Genomic DNA, 15,756 nt, shown 5'->3' with positions numbered 1-15,756 from the left:
GTGATCTGGGGTTTTATTTTGGAAAAATCTGCAGTTTGGCAGATACAGGCAAGCTTCGTGGTATCCAGTCATATGCATTGCCTGTATAATACACTGTAGTTTGGAGAGGTTTGTCTTTGACCCCTTTCAGTCAGCGAGTTTGATGGCTAGTGTAGCCTCTCCAGCTAGCAGATAGACAGGAGACAATATTTAAGTAAAACTTGCATCCCATTTTCAAGTGTGTGTTTGCCTAAATAATAATTTCAGAGTTATAGTTTCATTATGTATCTTTGGTTCTGCTCTGTCTCTCCTCATCCCTGCAAGTACCTTTCCTAAGTAAAACAAGAGCTGTCTAATGCCAAATTATTCACTATACAAAAGTTGGGAGGGGAATCTTGCTCTTCCACCTTGGTTTTCTGGAGCTGGAATTCCTGTTGGGCACGCCATGGTAGTGGGACAATCCTGGAAGGTGGGCACTGTGCCACGAAAGGACTGAGCTGGCTGAGTGAGCTTCTGTCCTGACACCACCCCTGGACCACCCCTGGATCCCTGCTAGAGAGCTCCAGGGAGTTGTTTATGGACAGTCTTGGATGAAAACAAGGCAATTCCCATATGTCACACCTGTAAGTCACACATGCTGTTTTCCTGGAGGTTCGTAATGCTTTACAGGTTTGTGTTCTTGATGCTTGTCCTAGTTAGGATTGCACTGAGTGACAAAACTTGAATTCTTCCAGGGCAGAAAAAAGATTTTGGCATATCTTCTGCGTCCAGGGAGCTGTGAAATGCTGCAGTTTGAAGATCAATAGCTCTAATTATGGACAAGAATCCCATTTCCCTTAGCAGTGGAGGGGAGCAAGGGTAAATAATTTCTTTGCAAGAAGTTCCTTGTAAATCCAGACAGACCAAGTCAGGTTTGAATAGACTGAGTCAGACTGACAAGTGCTGATAACGATGATTCTTTGAAGACTGTAGATTTTACAGATAGAGAGGAATGGGTATTTCTACACACAAAAAGAACACTTTGAAGAAGCCAGTACCAGTGGTAACTGGAAGATTGTGTGACTTGGGAGATGGCAAACACAGCAGAAGACAGAATTCATTCCACAGGGAGATTGTCATCGTCCCATAACGATGAATAAAAAAAAATCAGGCAGTGTACATTCATTATCAGTTTTCCTGTCCTTGCCTTATTTATGTTCATCTGCAGTTACTAGCCAGAACATAAGAACTGCAGTTTGTACTGCTGTATGGAGTTTGGTAATGGATTATAGATCTATTAAAGATTCTAGTAACAGAAAATATTCCTGAGTTCAGGTGGTGTAAACTTGCAGCCTTCTCTGAAGGTCGCCAGTTTAATCCCTGAAGGTGTTTTCAAAAATGTGGTGACCAGTCATGAACCAGCCCTATGGGAATTGTAATGGATTAGTTTTCAAAAGCATGAGAGAGATCTTTTAAATCTCTCTTTTAAGATGTGGGAACTGGGGTAAGATAAGCCTTGAACCATGTTTGAGTTCACATACAGTCTTTGGTAGAAACTGTGGCCATGTATTTGCTCCTGCTCCTGACATTAGATGGTACCTGTACCACCACTGTGGTTTGGAGGGGTTATGGTAGGGTATAAGCAACACAATACTTTTGGCAAAAGTCTATTAATGTTCTGCTCTATATTAGACCAGGCTGGAAAATGACTGAATTTTCTGTTTATTTCTCCGTACTGTCGCATCCATTTTCTAATGGTACCCACTTTTGATCCCAGAGGGCTTGGCAAACCTTTCCAAAAGGAAAGGAAAAGGCCATTTTCTGACAGTACAATTTGAATGTGGAATTCCTATCTTGTAGCTGTTTTGTGGCTGTGCAGAACAGCATAACAAATGAGAATGTGTAGCACTTGTAAACTCTGCTTCTCTGGCTTCCCAGGGCAGGCAACAACAGAAAACATGAAAAAGAATATTGAAACCCATTTTAGCTTTGTATTTTCTAATTGTTAGTGCTGGGATTCAACATTTGCCTTATGGGAATTAAACTGCATGAAACCAGTTTTTATAACAGGGTTCAGATTATGCACCCCAATCACTGTTTATTGTAACAGCCCAGGGGAAAAAAAAAATCCATCAGAAAAATATCAGTGTGTTATTACTAATTCTCATTGGACTCCTACTGATATTGTATGGTTTAAGAATCTGCAGTTGTATATTTTTGTCAGCAGACATTTGATGGTGCCTGCGACATTGTATTATGCCATGCTACATTTATGTGTCAGAACATACTGTTGCTTAGTCATACCTGCATTTTTTATTATTCAGGACAATAACAAGCACTTGCTTTCAAGACACAGTAAAGTACAACATTTAAGCTTGTAGATCAGTAGGTTTTCAAATTCTGTATGCTTGCTTTTTTCCATAGTGACTTATTAGGGGTCTGTACATATGGGAAAATGAGGGATGAGTGGACCATGGCACTCTGGTTATGCTTCTGATTTATTTGTTGTGGTTTGGGTTTTTTTTTTTCCCCTTCAGTCCTATCATATCTTTGCATGTTAGTGATTGTGTACAGAAAAAAAAAAAATTAGTTAGATATTTCATTTTGTTTGGGAAGCACAGTTATCTCTTACAAAGTTCTTTCTTAGCACTTAGAACTGTACAAAGTGGTATAAAGTAGATTTTGAACTATATTTATTTGTTACTTCTTTTTTTTTTCAACATTTAAAAATCTTGTTTATAATGTTGCCTGTATTCTGGATAGCCATTCTCTCCCTCAGAACCTTGTTCTTTTCTCACAGATCAACATCCTCAGCTCTTGCAGAGATTTCTGCGTCCAATCCCTCACCCTGTCCTTTTGCTCACTTGTTCTTTGGAACAAGCAGCTCATGTCTTCCTTTAGCAAGCTGCTCCACGCTTTACTTTCCCTTCACTCACTTCCAGCTCCTTTCCATTTCCTTTACATTTTTTCCATCCATCTTGTGCATTCCTGGCCAGCATTCTTCACATTAGCTGGTCTATTTTCCAACTGATTCACGAGCCTGGTACAAAGAGAAGTACATGAATTGGGACCAGAAGCCTAGAATTGGGGTACTCTTGGGGCAAGTTTGGAATTTTTAAACGTAAAGGAACTTGAAGGCAGGATTTAACCAGAGGGAATTCAGAATCTTTTAAGAACCAGCATCATCTCCTCAGTTTTTCATCTTTTAAATAAACCTAACCCCACAAAACCAATAAGCAACAACAAAAGCAGCCTGGAACTGAGGAATTTTCTGCCTCTGCTTTTCAGCTTTTTATTCTCCTGTCTTTCTCCTGTACCCCTAGAAACTTTAAGATCTCTTTCACTTCATCCTCTGGCCTGTCATGCTATTGCAGCAGGTACAAATAACCTTTTCTTCTAAAGGCCTGCTCTAAGAAAAATAATTTCCTCTTCATCATGCCAGTGCCTGAATTGCTCAGCCTGGTTTAATGCTGGTGGTGTCTTTGTATTTCAGCCTGGCTTTCTCAGGAAAACACTTGTTAATGCACAAGTGCCTCTAGACTCTGTGAGGCTGGTGCTGTCAGCTTTATCTCTGCTTGTCCTCCTTGCATTCAGTACAACAACTACTGTTTCCTTGGTAGGCTGCTACAATCATAATTTGCTTTCTTTTTGAACCTGAAACGTCCTCCCCAAGGTTCATTTTTTTGTTACTATCTTGGCTGGATATACTCTTCTGTTTCTATTCCATTTCCCAGGTGATAAAAGTTATTTAGAAGTCTAAGTGCAGGGATGATTTGTGCCTGTGCATGTGTTTGCCTGCCTGCGTGCAGAGAACTCCTGAGACCAGGCAGTGCCCTACCAGAATGTGGTATTCTCTCCCTCTGCTTTTATGTGCCTTACAAATTGTGAATTCCTCAGAGCGAGGATGATGACTCCTTATGTATTTGTAGAACAGTGGGTGTTCTGTAAGTGGTATTGCAATAATATTTATTGGAAATGTTTCTCCTTGGACTGAATGCCCTGAGAGGACAAAATTCAAGGAATAATACCATGTTGTCCCTTCTGGAAAGTACCAGAACTCTCCAGATCTGTTTCTCATGTAAATCCCACTTTCCCAGCAGGGCTCCTCGATCAGTTCTACGCAGCAGTGCTGGCTCTCAGTGCCAGGAAGGCACGGGATGAGTGGGAGCTGCCCAGAACTTGAGCTGTCTGCAATGCAAATCCAGCTTTTGTGCACTTCTTATGTAATTTTAAAAGCTTTTATCTGTGGAGTTAGCTCTAGGAGAGAAAAAAATGAAAAGGCACTATAACAAACCACCCCCCCCCCCCCCCCCCCCACCATATTACCATGCAACTTGGTTTCTTTATTCTTTCTGCTGCCTTACTCGCAGGCCTGCTGCACCCCCGTCTCCCCCAAAAACCAAAAGTAAAATCTATTTAGGCTACATGTTTCTATGTTCTTGAGGAACTTGCCATATTTTAGTGCTATACTGTCTGATTCTAGGTCCCATTTATAGTGAAGTATAAAATCACTTTGTACTGCTTCACTTTTTCCCAATGCAATGGATTTTCTCTGTCTTTATCCTAGCAAAGTATAATTTTATTAATGTTCCTAGCTGCATAATACAGTATGCATGCATTTCAGTAGTCAGATGGATTATCTCAATGATTTTTTTTTTTTTCTTAAATTTCTGTTTCACTGCTTGTAGATGAAACTCAGCACCTATATGTTTGGAGGGAATATAAAAATAGTAGAGTAGGGTCTTCATGGTGGTTTAAAATGAACATACACTTCAAAAATCATGGTCTAGTGATTTCCTATACTGGATTAATTCACAGATTGCTGAGTTGTCTGGACAAGTACTTCTTTATGCCTCATTTTAACTCATTGTACAACAGAAATAAATTAGTTACCTATTTCATGGGAATGTTATAAAGACTAATAAATTATTTAGGCAGGATTTTAAAGCACTGGTATAAGTAGGTGACAAGTGTTACTGGTGGAGATACTCAGATGTACAAATGGCATTTGGACACAGCAGCCATTTCTGCGTCTGAAAATGTTTCACTGGCTGGTAGTGCTTTGCTGTTGCATGTGACCTGGGGGAAGCTGCTTAACTTCTCTGCCAAATGGCAAGGCTAATCATGTACCTCAAAGGCATTTAATCTGCAAAGGGCTTTGAAATCCTCTGACAAGAGGGGCCCTATCAGTGAGCTTATTCGAGTCTTAAGTCATATGATGGTTTTTTGAGGATGTTTCTGCCTGTGCTTCTTCCTGAATGGTAAGGATGCAGGATGCTTTCTATTCCAAATATTAATTTAATTAGTATATCCTTTGCTGTACTCTGAAGTTACATGAGAGGGAACCAGATGTGTGCTGAGGATATGATCCATGCCTGCCTTAGAAGTGATATTGATTTATTCTATGGAATCCTTCACAGTTGTATTTTTATGTGACACATACCTTCTGTATGGTAAATAGACTGCAAAGTCAACCATTTTGGTACTACTTTTTCAAGATGTTCAAATAGAAATCCAAGCCAAACATCTCACTGGAATGGGAGGGGAAAAGAACTTACTAGATGCTCATTTAACAGGCATTGTATGCACAGCATAGAAGCCACTCCAATAATGACTGGCCACCAACCATGACTGAGGTTAAATGTGGTGACTGACAAACACTGTGAGCTCAGTTGTTCAAAGGGCCTTAGAAGATGTCTGGATGGTCAGAACTGAAAACACTCAGAGTCAATAGAAAGGGGGCGAATCAGCCACAGTGTAACTAAAAGGAGAATTTCTCTCAGCATGGATTTTTGTTTCTCTGGGCAAAATGAGCCCTTGTAAAAAGACCAGAAGAAGCTTTTTTCTCAGAAGAAGCTCCCACATCTCTAGCACAGCACTCCACCTGCCAGCTCCACAGTATCTGTTTTCTAGCTTGTGTTATTCACAGGATATCAGTAATGTTGATGAAGAGATGTTTTGGCGTGGTAACAACAGGAACATGCTGCTGGTGTGTTTAAAGTGGGTCCCCTGAAACCCTTGCCTTGTGATAAAGTGCTGCACCAAGCTTCTGGGGGTTAGCAGGGGTGGTGGCAGCAGTAGCTCCAATTTTTCTTCATGAAGTATGGTTCCACTGCATTCACTCAGAAACACTGTGATAAAGTACACTGACGAGAGGAAAACCCTTGCCAGACTACTTCAAAAAGGTGTTGTTTAGGAAAGTCACTCCCCTGAAAGTTGGGAAAAATGGACTTCTATTCCTGGGAAAGAAGGTTATTTAATGTGACTGCCACTTTAGTCTGAGTGGTGTTAACTGCTGACAAAAGGGAAAACAGGCACACCTTCTCCTCCCACTGTTTTTGAGTAGGGACTGTACTTATATGAGGGTTCAGAGAACATAACCAGTCACATCTTCAGGAATTACATCCCATACTTCTGTACCTAATAATTTTTTGATGAAGCTGGAACTTTAAAAAGGAGCCAGGTGCAACAGAGACGTTTTTCTTCCTACAAAGATGAACATGTGCTAAGCAAAACCTGGGTCATGGCAGGATTCAGTGTTTAATCAACTAATCACTGAAATTAAACACTTCATGTCCTTCAAACTAGTCCAAATTTTTCTTTTCCTAATGTATTATCAGAAAACATACAGAGTTTTTCGTTACAAATTTCCCTGAAAGCCCTTGTAGACTAACAGTTTCCACATACCAACACCTGCAAGTGTCAGAAGTGTGGTTTCACTGAAAGCCTGCAAAGCAGTGCTTGCCAGTAGAAAACAGTGACTAAAAACTCAAAATATTTCACTCAGGCTTGAGCACCTGTCAAGGTCTGAGAAAGAATTCAAAACAATGAGTTTGACACTGTATTGTACATTTATTTATTTATTTATTTATTTATTTTAAAACTGTGATGCCTAATTAGTGCTTCTCCAGAAACACTTTAAACCATATAATGTGATACAATATTGCTGTTTTATAAACAGTCTGAATTTTGGAAAGGTTAAAAAGGTTTCTTTTTCCTTTTGTTCCCCCATTCCCCTGCCTAATTATATCCAATCTCTTGATTCCAAGGTTGAAAACATTGATATGCCCTTTTTTTTGTTTGGTAAGTGGTAATTTATTTTTATTTTTTTGATAAATGTAAGTACTTCATTATAATAGGATAAAATTAAGTCTAGTATTTTGGTGAAACTGCTGCTGTGACAAAATGATCAGCAATTACAAGGTATCAGTTCTGAAAAGGTAAATGATTGTCAAGTTCAAATAGCTATAATGCTTCACCTTATAATTGTATAACATCATTAGAGACATAATTATGTAATATCATTAGAGATGGAATACTCATGTCCAACCTGGGTTCTTGCCCAGTTTGTCTTTAGGAAAACTCAGAACAACAATTTGTGTATTGCTTATTTGTAAAAATGTGAAGACAGAGCTGGAAATAGCTATGTTGACTTCCCTGTTCTGAATGCATCACTCCAGAGCAGTATTTAGAAGCAGATAATTTTGGATGCTCAGTAGATAGAGCTCACAGAAGTACATTTATGCAGTGCTCTTGGTGTAGAAGGCAGGAGCACAAACAATCTGGCCTGTGAATGTACCTTGGACAGCAGCCAGACTAAATCCAGGCAAGCTGAGGAACCTTTTATCAGCTCTTGGTGTCCATTAGATTGGCTGCTGGGAACAGGGGTCTGTAGGAAATGATGGCTCACATGGGCTGTGGTGCTGTCTCTTCAAACACTTTTGCAAATGATTCCCTGGATGCAGCAGTTGCTTTATGTAAATATATACAGTGATAAGTTATAGTATACCCTGTAAAATAATTCCTTGGGGTGAATTGTTGGGGAATTTCTCCTAGAGGAAGTTATACATGAATGCATATGCTGTGTAAAATTACCAGATTTCAGAAAACATTAAAAAATGAAAATGGCGTTCTCCTCTGTTGTGTGAGGAATGGCAGCACTGGTGCAAAGTTATCTGAGCATCTGTGGGAGTGAGGGAGCAGGACTGGCCCCAAATTACCAAGCTGTCAGAATGGATATTTGCAGAACTGTGACATTTGCTATTTCCAGTACCAGCTGGAAGAACCAACTGGATCCCCACTGTGCATAGCCAGTGGCTATGGTGCAGTTTCTAGGGGACATGGAATTACTCGTTTCCTAAGGTGCTATGAATAGACAGAGTGCAGCACTAAAAATATCTGCAACATAATTACAGAAAATTGCATTTGGGACTTTAAACAACATAATAAATAACCAGAATGCTGCGCTAGCTCGATTTCTCTGTGACCAGCTATTAAATGTGTTATGTTCTTCCAAGACTTTGCAAAAATCTGCATGCAGTTCCTCTCTCCACCACACGCTCGCATATACTGGAAGTTTTTCAGTCACCTTAAAGTGGACTTCCTGTCTTATGCTCTCTGTACCCTCAGCACCCTGCCTCAGGTGTGGCAAAGCTCTGCTAGGCAAGAGGTAAGGCTGAACAACTGAAGAATCCCTCCTGCCTTTAAGAATTGTGAATTGTTCTCTGATCCAGGAGTCTCTCACTCCACGGAGCTCATGTAAGGTGCTGCACTTTGAAGCACAGATTTGTCACCCCTGTGTGTCTTGCACCCTTGGCCAACAATGCTTTTTATCTTCTCTGTTCTCTCTCCCACCCTTTCCAAGTGTCTGCAGCTACAGCTGTACATGGTTCTCCCTTCCTGGTCTCTAGCAGGTGTTTTGGGCCAAACCAGCTGCTGTGGTACATTCCCTGTTTCTGTAGAGTAGATTGGGAACACCTGAATCTCTGAAAAGTGCAGTCATTAAAGATGACAACATGTAAAAAATTCAGCCCCTGTCACCTTTTTATAGACTGGTGAATAATGAGATAAAGAAAAATATTTTGATCTCTGTGGTCACTGTTGCCTTGTGCTGTTACTGATCACTGGAACTTATCTGTAAGACAAACATGGACTCAAACTACCTGTGAGGTACAAGTGATGTTTTCTACGAACAAGCTGATGTTATCTCTATTTCAGTAATTGTGTTGAGAAAAATTGTGGGCTTTGTGTGTATATGTAGGCAGGAAGTTGGAGAATCACATAACAGAACCTAAGGTATTAATTAGAATTGTTATTATTCTGAAGAGTCAAAGGCAGATCTAAAATACATCCTCAAGGGTAACAGGTTTAAAAGAATTCAGCTCTTTACAAGGGTCTGCTTAGCAATAATGAACACATTGTTAGTTTGTGGACAAAAAGAAATTGTATTCCTTACTCCTGTTCCAGTTAAAAGCAGTTGTTATGGCAACTATTGCAATATCTTTATTGGTATTTCTATTGTACTGTTTGGGAGAGGATAAATCTGTTTTGCTCAGCTGCATGTGACTGAAGGAATGGGAGGCTGAGATGCCGAGTAGTAGGATGAGGATTGTGGTAATGTGTTTCAAGTTAACCTCACCCTTCCCTAGGGGAGTGGGAAGCAAGGGCTGCCCACAAATGCAGAGGCAAAGCACCAGGACACTTTTCCAAAGCTCTGGCTACCCTGAAGGCCTGGCTGCAAGTACAGCCAGCTGCTTTACATGTCAGTCTTGGTAGCCAAATCTGTGTGCTGCTCCCGGGGAAGGGGGATGGCTGTCATTTGTCGAATGTCTGGTGATCCTACTCAAATACCTGACAGGAGGCACACAGAAGCTCTTCCCTGTGTGCTTAATGGGCAATATTCTGCAGCAAGGTTTGCATTATCTCTTCGAGTGGTCCCTCCAGTCCAACAACTTCCCATCTTCCAGTAGTGAAATTAGGGTTGCTTTTGGATGCTTGTCTGCAGTTTGCCTGCAAACTTGTGTGTGCTTGTTTGGCTTCAAGCCGAACTTCGACCTGAACTCATTTTTTCCTCAGTGTGTTTGTACCAGTTTGTTGCTTCCTTTTATAGTTTTCAACTTTGTTTTACACTGTTTTTGTGGTGCTCATTACTCTAACTGTGGAGCACTGGGAGGGGTCAGAAAGGTGTTGTATAAACCATTGTTGTTTCACAGCAAACTGTTGGCAATATCATTTGTGCCAGAGGAATTTCTGCTTAGTTTTTAAAAAGCAAGAGTAATACAGGAGCTATTTCTGGGTAGAACACTGGGCACAGCAAAATCTGCTGCAAAACTCAATTTGCCTGTACCTCTGACTCATGTAGTAATCTTCAACCATCTGTTGATTCTACAATGCCCTTAACAGTGCAAGGCATTATACTGAGGTAAAAGAACAGTATGGATCAACAGGCCAGAATGGAATTAATAATCAAGGGTCAGGTTTTTATTACCACATTCTTCCTGGAAAGTGCCTCACTGCAAGTGGTCCCACAGAAACTGATACACAAGAGAAGATGATGGCTCTCAAGCTAACCTGACTATCAGGTAATATTCATCTTTCATAAATGTTTTCTATAAAGTAAATGACCACTTCTGCAGACAGTCTAAAGTCTAAGTGAAACAGACAGGCTTCTGAAACTACACTGGTAAAACGTGACTTGTGGGAGCTTAGACATGATATACAACATTCTTTTCAGATCTCTTCAGATGATGAAAGGTCCATGGGATTCAATGGAAGGTCCCAGGACCTTTCAGTCAAGGATTTAATAACTGAAAGCTTTACTTTCAAGAAGAAAAATTATTTAAATTGGCCATCCTTGACAGGAGTTATTGACTGTGAGACCAAGTAGATGAAGTCATGCTATGGAACAATAAAGTAGTTTAAATATGAGCTGGTTCAAGTGAACTGACATTTTGAATATTTCTGTATCTCTGCTAACAAATTTGGGAATAAGAGCAGCTTTTTCTTTGACTTTGATGGCTAAACACACAGAAATCTAACATTAAGGTGCCTAGGTATAATACACACAGGTTAGAAAGATGGAGGTGGCACACTGCGTTCAGCTGCAGGCAGAAGGATTAGGTATCTAACACAGAATCAGCCAATGTGGCTTCCAACTAATTCAGCTGGAACTTGGACTCTGCTTTCTAAGAATAGGAAAGTAAGACAGATTAGAATAGTGATACCTGCCAGAAATTAAAAGTTACCTTTGATACAGGTTCTGTGATTTAGTGGTTTTTCTTTCCCTTGTGTAATGTGTACTCAGGTAAAATGTGCTCAATAGCAAAGCATGTGAGGAACACTCAAAATCAAGGTTATTCACTTCTCTACTGTGATGATCTTTCTTCATCTCTTAATAAAAGAAGCTCTCCCTAAATGGCTGCCAGATTTGAGTGGATATGTTCAGCAAAAATGCTTAAAGCACGAGACCTGTTTTGAAAAGTGCTGTCTGTATGATAACTTTTAATTCATGTCTTTGCAGTGCTTGTACTTTTTCTACTGTTTAGAAAGGTGTTCTCAGCAACCACTTGGGCTGGCAAGATCCTTTTTGTGCACAGGATCCTTTTTGTGATTGTCACTGCTTATTCAAGGTGATCAGTAGACATGTTTGGGATGTATTTTCAGTATCTCCTCTTTAATTGTGAGCATTTCCATTCCATTTAACTCAAGAGATACTTGTTATATAGCCAATCAATGTCTAGGAGAATATAGAAAATTATAAAATAATGGTAAATAACGAAAATACTATGCACAGAAAACCCTTATTAACAGAGGCTGAAAATAAGAATGTAGCATTTGGTGTTTTGTTTTGAATTGGAATGAGTGCACTCGTTATCTGCAGCAAAATACTTAAAACAGGTATGAGAATAACTAGTGCTTATGGGTGCTTAGATATGGGTATTTCCTACCTGTGTTTGCAGAAAATGGGCAGATCATCCTGACGTTAGCTGTTGGTATGCCAGTTCTAGAGCAACTGTTGAAGAGACCATGAGAGAAGGGCAATGAGAGAAGGCAAGGGAACTCTATCAGTCCAAAAGGCAAGCTGAGGCTCACAACACTCTTTGTGTGTGCTCACAGGAGCTTTGGTTCTCTAGGAGTAAGAAAGAGTCGGCGTTTTAAAATTTTTGCCTGTTACTGTTTATTAAAAAAAGAGTACCACCCACACAGACTTCTGACCAAGAATGTCAGCAGAGTTTAAAAGCTGAATTTAACTCGTATACTTTTAGGTCTGAGCAGTCACCACCTTCTAAACTGTGGTCCAGTTTAGTTAGAATACTCACTTTCCTTCCTTTTAAAAGCTGAATGAAAATTTCATGCACCTTTTGCAGCAAATATGTATTTGTTGTTTTCCTATCATAAGATGAAAATATATTCTTGTAATTGAAAAATGCTGTCCTGTCATATATGCAGCTCAAATGAGGCTACTTCACTGAAAAGAATATATTATCATGAAAAGTATATTTTTGTGGTGCTAAAATTTTTTTTCAGATTGTTTATCACAAAAATCCCCTCAGACTCTTCAGAACAAGACTGAATAAAAATAAAATAGTCAGTTTCTGGTAAAATAGTTACTTTCACCTGACAGTGCAAAGCTAATGTTAGTCAGTAAACAAAAATACATGGCTTTGCTGTTTTAGAATGTAGCTATGAATGACAGACCTGAGACTCAAGTTCTGCACGTTTAAGTATTTTTAAAGCAAGGTGTGTAGCAGGGGGGAAATTTAAGAAATCAGTAGAGAACACACTGTTCCATGAAAGCCTTGCTAATTGCCCCCTGAGCCTCTGTGTTAGCACAGCTCTTTTGTATTCTGGTTTTGAGAAGTTATTGTGGAAAAATTCTAACATTTACTTGAACAAATGTTGAAATAGGATGACGTTGTGTTCTGCTCTTTTTGTCAGTGTTAAAAACAGATGTAGTGCTGAAGGTGTTCTGGGTAGCAGAGGGATATAATTGTGAACCAGACCTGACATTTTGGTGTCTTATCTTCATGTCTTTAAGACTGTAGTTGGATAAAGTGCACTTTAATGTGATTTTGCTTTTGTTGTTGTTATTACTGGCTCAAAAGCAGTTTGAGTGTGTACATGCATGCTTATATTTTATATATAAATTGATGTATGTTTGGTGGTGTGGAGATACACACACAAATATACATAATTTAGGTCTGGAAGCAAAATTGTGGTACCATCTATCTAAGTATGACCTTAAAATGTGTTTCCCTTTATATCTCCAGCTAAGTAAGTATTCAGAGCTACCCAGTATAAAATAACACATGACAGCTACTTGCTTAATTATCATTTTGCAACTACCTCTTGATTAACATACATAAAAAGGCTCAGTGATGGGTTTTGACTGATTAACTTCTTTTTGGAAAAGACACAAGAGGCATGATGTTGGAGGGTTAAATTTTGGTCTTTCAGAAAGATGAAACCAATAAAACCTGCCTTTTCCATAGCAGAAGAGGACAATCCTAAACCCTGCTCTGCACAGTGACTTTCAACAGGTGTTGGCAAGCCTGGAAAGATCAGGCAGGCAAGGATAATCTTGAATTCTCCTGTCAGAGTTCCAGTTGGGAATGAGCAAGCATGGTGTTGGTAATCCATGCTCCTGAATACCTGTAGCTTTGTAAAAATAAACATATAAACAAATGAAAGAATAAATTCCTAGAACCTGGATCTCTTCTGAAGACTGTAGAGCCCATCTCCAGAAGTATTACCTAGGGATCTCTGATACAAGCCAAACCCTAACACCTTCTCCCTAAGCATGTGGAATTAATCTTTTCTGCACGTTGTCCTCGCGTCACCAGCACAGCTTCTTTTCTCTTTGGTGCTGGTGCCTTGCCCCACGTGCTGATGTGATGAAAGAACACACAATGGGAAACCTTACAGCCTTGGGAAGCCACTGTATGTGATATCCTGGTATGAGTGATCATACCTGAGAAGATATATGTTGTCCGTAAGTATTTAAGCAAGTACTGTAGGAAGAAGGCCTAGGGTTTCTTGAAATGTTATGTTTCCTTTAATTGTCAGTGTGTCCTTATCAGCTGGTAGATGTGGTAGATGTACTGCTGTAATTTGTCAAGAAACACTGATCAAAATATATGGGAATAGCTGTCAAGCAGCAGGAGGAAGAGGGAGCTGACTGGATATTTCTGGTCATCTTCATCTCTGACCATACTCAGTTGATGACTTCTGGAATGGTATTCCTTTTTCCCCTTAAGTGCTAACATTTCCTCTTTAAAAAACAATTAACACACCTCTTCCTCGCCCCCCCAAAAGCAAACAATTATTGTTAGGGAATTTTTTTTTTTACCTTTTGAGGCACCTGATGCTTGAATAAGGTTCTATAGTTTTCCAGAAAGTGAAGATGAGTTTCATTTTCCACTTGGTACTTTTGATTATTTGTCTTTTACAGTGTGAGGCAGTACTCCTGTATCTATGTAATTGCTGTGCAGCTGAAAAAGAAAGTGGTGAGGAAGCAGTTCATGACTAAGAGTGTCCAGTGAAATGTGGCCACATCCTTCAGTTCTGCTTGTGCTGTTCTGTTTTTCTGAGAGGTTTGTCAAGGAAAGTCTGTTCAGAGAACTGAGATCTCAGAAGGTGCACAATAATGGTGATGCTTATGTACACTCATAATTTTTACTGTACCCCTTTAGTAAGCTTACCCACAGATTTAAACCCCTTTCCCTTTTACTATAAGTTATCACATAAAAATGTTTGCTCCATGATACAAAACAAAGGGAAAAATATATTATAAAACATGCATTTTACCTATAGCCAAATTGCTGCAGTATAAAGTAATGTTTCAAGTCCAGATTTATGGGATTTCCCACTCCAAATGTTTATTTTGGTAATTCTGCTGTAGTTACTAGGATTGTTAGGTGATCGAATTTAAACCCACAGCCACCACTGTGGGATTCTCTGTAAGGTTGTTCAAGCAAAGTGTTCCTGAGTGCAGGCCCCATGGGAATCAAGGGAAGCAGCAGCCTTGGAGCTGCTGTGTAGCAGGGAGGTGCAGCTGGACAGCACAGGGCACGGGTGCTAGGACAAGGAGCAATGGGTTCAGACTGAAAGAGGGGGAATTTAGGTTAGAGATATGGAAGAATTTTCTCACTGTGGGGGTGGTGAGACACAGGCTCTCATCCAGAGATGCTGTGGATGCTCCATCCCTGGCAGTGTTCAAGGCCAGGCTGGATGGGCTTGGAGCAACCTGGGATAGTGGAAGGTGTCCCTGCCCATGGCAGGGGGGATGGATCTAGAGATCTTTAAGATCCCTTCCAACCCAACCCATTCTATGGTCTGGCACCGTGATGAGGTTCACTTAAGTGTGGTGTGTCTTGGTTTGTTTTTTTTTTTCACTTGGCAGTGACCATCAGCACACTGCTGCAATGTGATAGGGAGTAATTTCTATCTTCTCTGGGCAGATTCTAGACACAGGATACTCATTTGGGCATGAAATAAAACTCTTCAGAGCTCAGCACCTTCCTTTCACTTTTGTCAAGCCTTTGGCAGGTATCTCCCTCTAGTGCTCATAAATAAAAACATGCCCAGACCAAAAAGTTGAAGGCCCACAGCAGCAAGCCTGGGGAAATCAAGAGGAGACTGGTTTGATCCATATCATTTGGTTTTTCCTTATGGCTGCATCTCCATGCACTGAAGTCTTGGTTATCTCTGCTGGAAGGAAGCTCAGTTTGTCTCCTGCCACTCTGCATGTGTTCTGTGCTTTTCCTCTGTCTGAACATGCAGTTTCTTCCTCATTTATCTGGAATGGCTGAATTCAGTTCTGCTCAAAATGGCTCTGCATTCTTATTCCAATTTTAATGTGATTTGTTATTACTCAAACAGGGCTGAGGGGCCTCCAAGGTCGGTCAAAGGACAGGTGTTCAGCCCATCTCCATCTTTGTGACTTTTCTCCTATTGTTGGCTCAGGGTTTTTCTCTTTGAGAAGCAGATGTATGGTAATTATGCATCTGTCTATATGGT

Source organism: Corvus cornix, chromosome 5 (genome assembly GCF_000738735.6).
Source record: "Corvus cornix cornix isolate S_Up_H32 chromosome 5, ASM73873v5, whole genome shotgun sequence".
Taxonomy (NCBI): domain Eukaryota; kingdom Metazoa; phylum Chordata; class Aves; order Passeriformes; family Corvidae; genus Corvus; species Corvus cornix.
This window is presented reverse-complemented; position numbering follows the sequence as displayed.